This window comes from Lucilia sericata, unplaced genomic scaffold (assembly GCF_015586225.1).
Source record: "Lucilia sericata isolate MDLA Ls3-8-SP2 unplaced genomic scaffold, ASM1558622v1 Contig000034F_arrow, whole genome shotgun sequence".
NCBI lineage: Eukaryota > Metazoa > Arthropoda > Insecta > Diptera > Calliphoridae > Lucilia > Lucilia sericata.
Genome location: NW_023994072.1, coordinates 353,895 through 361,894, shown reverse-complemented (window position 1 = coordinate 361,894; position 8,000 = coordinate 353,895).

Sequence of the window (8,000 nt, the reverse complement as noted above, 5' to 3'; positions counted from 1 at the left end):
TTGAGCAAGTGTTTAAAAATACACGCGATCGGAAAAAACACAATGTTTGAGTACGCTGTATATTGAAAGATAGATCTTAAGCTTAAAGTATGAGTTGATTAATAGATAGATGTGTTTAAACTTCTTATTAGCTAGTACTAAAACAATATGCATTCGTGAATATACATACCAGGGATGGCAAAATTGATACGATGGTACTTTTTATACTCTACACCACACAAAAATATTGGTCCTACACCCACCTTTAAGTATACCGATTGACTCAGAATCACATTTTGAGTCGATTAAGACATGTCCGTCCGTCCGTCTGTCCGTCTGGCTGGCTGGCTGTCCATGTAAACCTTGTGCGCAAGGTACTATTGGAATATTGTTAATACAAACTTGTTTTTATATACTTTGTTAAATATTGATTGAATTTTGTAAATTTTGTATAAGTAGGTTTTTGAAATATTGTATGAAAAAATATTTATAAATTATTCATTCTGAAATAAAACTTTCAACATAGAAATACATTTCTACAGGTTATGGACTATTAAAAATGTAGAAATGTTTTGCAAGAGAAGAAATTAAATCAACCGTCACAAAGCTGAATGGAGCCAATTATTCAGTTTGGAAGATTAAAATGGAATTAATTTGAATTAAAGAAGATCTGTGGGATGTTGTTTCAAAACCTAAACCCGCAGTACCGGATGCTAACTGGATAAAGAGAGACGGACAGGCAAAGGCATGTATTGGTCTCATGGTGGAAGATGCACAATTAATACATTTCAAGAATTCGGAAAATGCTTTGAATTATTGGAAAAATTTGCAAGATCATTATGAGAAACCATCTTTAAGTACAAGGGTACATATAATGAAGACCATATGCAAGATGCAACTGACAGATGATGAAAAAATGGAAGCTCACATTAATGAGATGATATCCTACATAGATCAATTAGCTGTCATGGGTGACCCACTAAGCGATTCGTGGGCGGTAGCTATGTTATTGAGAAGCCTTCCAGATACATATGATCCACTTATTGTTGCTTTAGAAGCTCGTAGCGATGACCATCTAAATTTTAACTTTGTCAAAGGAAAGTTGATGGAAGAAGCAACTCGTAAGGTTCATAAGAGGACACATCGGTGTTGAAAGTGCAAAAGGTAAACCAGAAGAAAGAACAACACAACAATTCCAAGAAGTGTTTCTACTGTGATAAAGAAGGACATTTTAAGAAGGACTGTAGAATTTATAAAGAAGCCTTGGCTAAGAAGAATAAAATAAACGTGGCTGGAAATTCAAAGGCAAAACAAAGCACTCAAGAGCATTGTTTTTGGCTTGGTAAATGTGGTAAAGAGGACTGGTTTTTAGACTCTGGGGCTACATGTCACATATCTAATCAGAAACATTTCTTTACGAGTCTGGATGAAAATCATATTGAGTCGGTAAATGTGGCAAATGGTTACCAAATCAATTCGCAAGGTAAAGGTTCGGGTTATATCGAAGTAATAAAAGAAGATAATTCAACCGAAAGAATTTTTATCAAAGAGGTTCTTTACGTTCCATCGATTGAATGTAATCTTTTATCAGTGAAAAAGTTGGCTGAAAAAGGCTACGGTGTATATTTTTATAATAAAATATGCAAAATTTTAAAAAATAACGTTATTGTGGCGATTGGTGATTTGGTGAAAGATCTATACAGACTAAGGGTGAAGCATAATGAAGTCAATTTTATAAACAATGACAAACACAATGGATGCATACATGAATGGCATCGCAAGATGGGTCATAGAGATGTAAATGCTGTAAAGAATATCTTGAAGGATGCAAATATTAAGTTAAATGAATGCGGAAATAATGAAGAATGTGAAATATGTCTCAGTGGTAAGATGTCTCGAAAGTCATTTCCAAATAAATCAGGTGAGCAGTCAAAAGCTTTACTTGATCTGGTACATACAGATGTGGCCGTGATGAATGTGTCTACTCCAAGTGGTTATCGGTATTTCGTTACTTTTATCGACGATTTTAGCCGATATTGCGTAATATACTTATTGAAAAATAAGAGTGATGTTTTTATGAAACTAAAAGAATATTTTCATTATGTTGAAACCAAATTTAATAAAATTCCTAAAATATTACGTTCAGATCGTGGAGGTGAATACCTTGGAGACAATGTTAAACAGTTTCTAAAAAGCATGGGTACACAACAACATCTAACCGCGCCATACACTCCGCAAAAAAATGGAGTGGCAGAGAGGAGAAATCGGTATTTGGTTGAGATGGTAAGGTGTATGCTAGCGGATGCGAATTTACCAAACATTTTTTGGGGAGAAGCAGTGGTAACAGCAAACTTCGTTCAAAATCGAATTACAACAAGGTCTAACAAAAACATTCCCTTTGAGTTATGGGAAAATAAGAAGGTTGATGTAAACCAATTTGAAGTTTTTGGTTCTGAAGCACATGTACTTATACCAGCGCAAAAACGTAAAAAATTGGATCAGAAAACTGAAGTATTGATATTCGTGGGATATTCAGAAGAGTCAAAAGCATTACGTTTTTTGAATCTTACGAATTTAAAGATTGTAATAAGCCGAGATTACAAAATACTTAAATCTACTTCAAGAAAAATCGAAATGGTACAATCGAATTCAGAAGAAGTTGAAGTAAATTTAAATGGCAACAATTCAGACACACTAATTCAATATCACGAAAGTTCAACCTCTAACAATGAAGATTATTTCTCAGCAGATGAAGAGTTTGCAGTACAATCTGAAGATGAAGATACTATTAATGGTTCCAGTGATTCAAACGATTTAACGGTAATTTCAAATACTAGCGAATCTAATGATGTAGAACTTATTTCAGACCCACAAGATAATTTGAGAAGATCTAATCGTTCGAATTTGGGTGTATTGCCAAAGAGGTACGTAAATTTAATACAAAACGTTGAACCCAGTACATACAAACAAGCCATAGAATGTGACGAAAAGGAAAAATGGGTAGAAGCTATGAATGAGGAAATGAAATCATTAGAAAACAACAAAACTTGGAAGGTAGTACAATTGCCCGAGGGACGAAAAGCCATTGGATGCAAGTGGATTTACAAAATAAAACGTGGTTCAGATGGCGAAATTTTAAAATACAAAGCTCGATTGGTTGCGCAGGGCTTTAGCCAAAAGTACGGTGTGGATTATGACGAAGTTTTTGCTCCTGTCGTCAGACAGTCTACATTGAGAATGTTTCTAACAATTGCTGGTTCTAAAAATTACGACGTCAAACACTACGACATAAAAACTGCGTTTCTAAACGGAGAACTTGATGAAGAAATATACATGCGGCAACCAGTTGGATATGAAGTATCAAATAATAGAAAAGATAAAATGGTATGTAAACTACAAAAAAGTTTGTATGGCCTTAAACAAGCAGCGCGATGCTGGAACACAGAACTGTTTGAGGTACTCAAACAGGAAGGGTTTGTTCAAGGAAATGCAGATCCATGTTTATTAAAAATGCAAATTAATAATGAATTCATTTTCATACTTGTCTACGTAGATGACATTTTGGTAACAGCCAAAGCTGATGAACATTTTAAAATAGTTGAAACGATACTTCAGAACAATTTTGAACAAACAAAACTTGGAGATGTACATTTTTATCTTGGTGTCAAAATTGAGCGGGCGGATGATGGTTTTTATAATATTCATCAAAGTCAATACGTTGATTCAATTGTTTCAAGAGCTGGTTTACAAGAAAGCAAAGTTTCTAAAATACCAATGGATGTCGGCTATATTGCATTAGATCGGAAAGATTTTACATTTATGGAAAACAACGAAAAATATCAAGAGCTAATTGGATGTCTAATATACCTTTCAGTAAATAGCCGTCCAGATATTTCAGCAGCCGTTTCCATATTAAGTAAAACTCGGAGGTAATAGATGTGAAGGACTTGTTGGTTATGTAGATGCTGATTGGGCACAAAACCGAATCGACAGAAAATCCTTTAGCGGTTACGTTTTTAAATATAATGGTGGTTGTGTAAGCTGGTCATGTCACAAACAACAGTGTGTATCACTATCGTCTACAGAAGCCGAATACATAGCGCTAGCTGAAGCAACACAGGAAACGATATGATTAAGAAAACTCGTTGAAGATTTTTGTATTAAACTCCACGAACCTACTACAATTTTTGAAGATAACCAAAGTTGCATAAACTTAGTTGGTTCCGAAAAATTCAGCAAAAGAACAAAACATGTGGATACCAAATATCATTTTGTACGAGATCTTAAAAATAAAAATATTTTGAAATTATTATATTGCCCTACAGATGAAATGCAAGCAGACATATTGACAAAACCTCTGTCCTATATTAAATTTTCAAAATTTAGAAATTTGTTGAAGTTGTATTAAGGAAGGGTATTGGAATATTGTTAATACAAACATGTTTTTATATACTTTGTTAAATATTGATTGAATTTTGTAAATTTTGTATAAGTAGGTTTTTGAAATATTGTATGAAAAAATATTTATAAATTATTCATTCTAAAATAAAACTTTCAACATAGAAATACATTTCTACAGGTACAGGCCGCAATTTTCGAGATAATTTGATGAAATTTGGACTAAGCATGTTTTTTGGCACAAGGACGAAGCCTATTGAAAATGGTTGAAATCAGTCCATTATTTCACCTAGCCCCCATACAACCGTACCTCCCGATTTGGGCTTTTTATGCCATAATTACGTCAAATATACTATTATCTCTCTAAAAATTGGCTCAAATAAGTTTCATATAAGTATAAATGACACTGCAGATTTTCGTAATGATCGGCCCTTATTTGACCCTAGCCCCCATACAAATATAAAGCCTCATTTAGAAAATTTGTTTTTTATCAATAAATTGCTTAAATACTTTGGAATTAACGTAAAATTCAACATAAAAGTTTCTTTGTGAAAAATAAAAATTTTTAAAATATACTCATAGTGTAGGGTATTATTTGGTCGGCCATGCCCGATAAAAAAAAATAACAGGTTAAAGTATATTTAAAATTTCAAATTTTAAATTCCAAGAGTGTTTTAGCACATTGTTATATAAAATTCTCAAAAATGCATCAACTAAAAGCCGTTTTCTCTAAAAAATAATAATAAATTTATAAACGGCTAATAAAGTTGTACATATTTTTATCTTGATTGACATTATATGAATATTAATCTTATTAAAATTTCATTGTTAATATTTTATGAGAAAATTACCAGAAATTTAAATTTTGAAATAATATTTGACTTTAAAACAAATGATTTCCAAATGATAGGAACTCGAAGGATTCAATCTACTATAAAACGATATGTTAATTCAATGACACATATTTAAGCGATTTATTGACAATGAATAGTCGATACTAATACTTGTAGCACAATTATTAGCATTTAGCTGAAATATTTTTTGATACTGACACAAAATCACATTTTCCATCCCTGATACATACGATTTAAGTTTATAGATTTTACAGTGTTTTTTTTTTCGACAAATTATCTCAAAACCGGTTTCATTTTTCTCTGCTGAATTGTAAAATGCTCCACAAGTACTGATAAAATAATTTTACCCTATGGCACAGCTATTATGATGTAATGAAATTACCCTTTAAATAGTGTCATATGTTATTATAAGGAGAGTTAATACTATTAATTGTTTTACGCTTCTTAAAGATGGAAATCGATTTAAAAAGTATATGTACATATCGTCACCTGAAACGCAAACGGCCCTAACTAACAAAAAATTCAAAATTGATTTTATTGTTGATTATAATATATTATCAAAACAAATGTTCACACAAAAATTGGACTCCTCCTACCAAAATTGACAAAGAACAAAAGTGCCTATCTTCAAGGTAAAAAGTCCAATTTATCCATTTTTATATACGCCATTGCCAACTATCATAACAACTGATAGGTTTCTCTATTAAACAATTTGTTTATTTACTACAAATAAATCGCGTTGATAAAAACAAAGTTTTCAATTTAAATAGTTTTGGCTACCCCTGTAACATTTTAAAAATGTTAGATAGGGCCGTTCGCGTTTTAGGTGACGATATGTAATATTACAAAGATATACATAGTATTTAAACATTATAAAAATAAAAATAATAAACTTACAATTTCGAAAGTTTTATTATACAAATATTGAAAATGAAGATTTTCGAAGATCTTGTTCTATATCTTCAAGGGGGTTCGTCAAAATGTACACTTTTAGTTTGTATACGTTGAATGAATCGTTCAAAAATGCATTACAACATTCACATTATAAGGATAGAATAAAGCTAAATGTTATGCTACTGGAGGAGGTTCCTCTAAACAATCTGCAACAGAAGAAGTTGCCGTTAAAATGTAACATTACAGGTAACATGTTAACAGATATCAAGCTTATGTTGAGCAATGTTATTATACATGAAAATGGTCCTGGACCAGGTCTATTTTAACTGAAAACAAAAACAAACAAAAATACATCCTGAAAAAGTTGTTTGATAAACAATTTGAAATAGAAATTTATTTATAGTTATACCGAACTAAAGTGTACTTTACTTAAAGTGTGTTGACACCTATCAAATATTTGACGATAACGATGTAACCACTATATTTGTCAATGTTTTTCTTTTCCGATGATTTTTTGTTAATGTAAATAATGTCGAAATATATGTATAATAAAGACGGGTCCAAATGGTATACCAAAAAAAAAATTTGCAATATAGTCCTCCAGAACCCAAGGAAATAAAGTTTGATAAATCCAGTCTACTTCTTTAGAAAATTTGGCCAAAGGTAATCGATGTAATTATGTATTTATAAATGTGTTCACACTTATCAAATATTCGAGAAAAATGGATTTGACCTAATTTCCATTCCTATCTGCTTTGATCTTTTAGAGTTTGCATTGCGTTTGATTTTTGAAATAAACTTCTAATAAATATTGTATGTATGTTTGTATCTCTTTCATAAAAGTGACCAAAGTCTCCAAAATCCTGCATCATACAATATCGTATTAATAATTAAACGCTTCCTCCGTATTCATAAAGATATTAAACGCTTATTTTAAGTTTATTGTGCACATTTCCATACATATTCCTACAATAAAACATTTTTTTAATGAACTTGCAGGTTTTACGCCGTCAAAAATTTAAAGAAGTGCCGTAGAACTTTGGTGGCACAAATATGTTGTACAGGAAATCGGAAATATAAACAACAGGGTGTACTGAAAATAATCGATATTCATTTCAAAATGGAAACTGCATACATACTTTAAAAATAAACTCGATAACGAAGAAAAGATTTATTATATAAAAATATATGTACATATTTCCTTAATTTTAAGCTGTGTAGTCCATTCTTTTTACTTTTATTTCATTTGAATTTGGGTCAATAATGGCAATAAACAGCCATTGTAATTTTCAAATTTTAAAAATGGACAAAATAATAATATACATTCATAATCTATATAATTAATAGGCAAGACGATTTTTTGTGACCCCTTTTTCTCTTACAGTATACATCAGATCTTGGCAAACAATATATCATTTTAAAGGTATTTGTTCACAGATGTGCACAAAATATATATTAATGAGATCGGTTCAGAATTTTAGGAGCTATAAGCATTTAAAGTTGTTACTAATACATAGAAACAGTAGTCACACGTACGTATTCTTGAAATTAAAAACAAACAAACAAAGCAAGAAACAAAACAAAAAAGTAAACAACGGCTTTTTGAAAAAAGAGATGAGAGTGCAGAAACGTTTAACTTCTCTGTTGCTGTTTTCTTTTTGTATTTTGCATGATATTTGTTTTTGTTGTTTTTAATAAGATTTTTGTAAACAAATAAGTATGTAAACAGGCTCAGGCAATGCGAAAATAGGATTTTATTGTTTTATATTTTTGTGTAAAGTGCCAAATTGTGAATGAGATAATCATCTATTTTGTTACAATATTGTTACGTTTTACCTTTTAAAACGTTCGTTTATTTCCTTTTGAAATAAACTG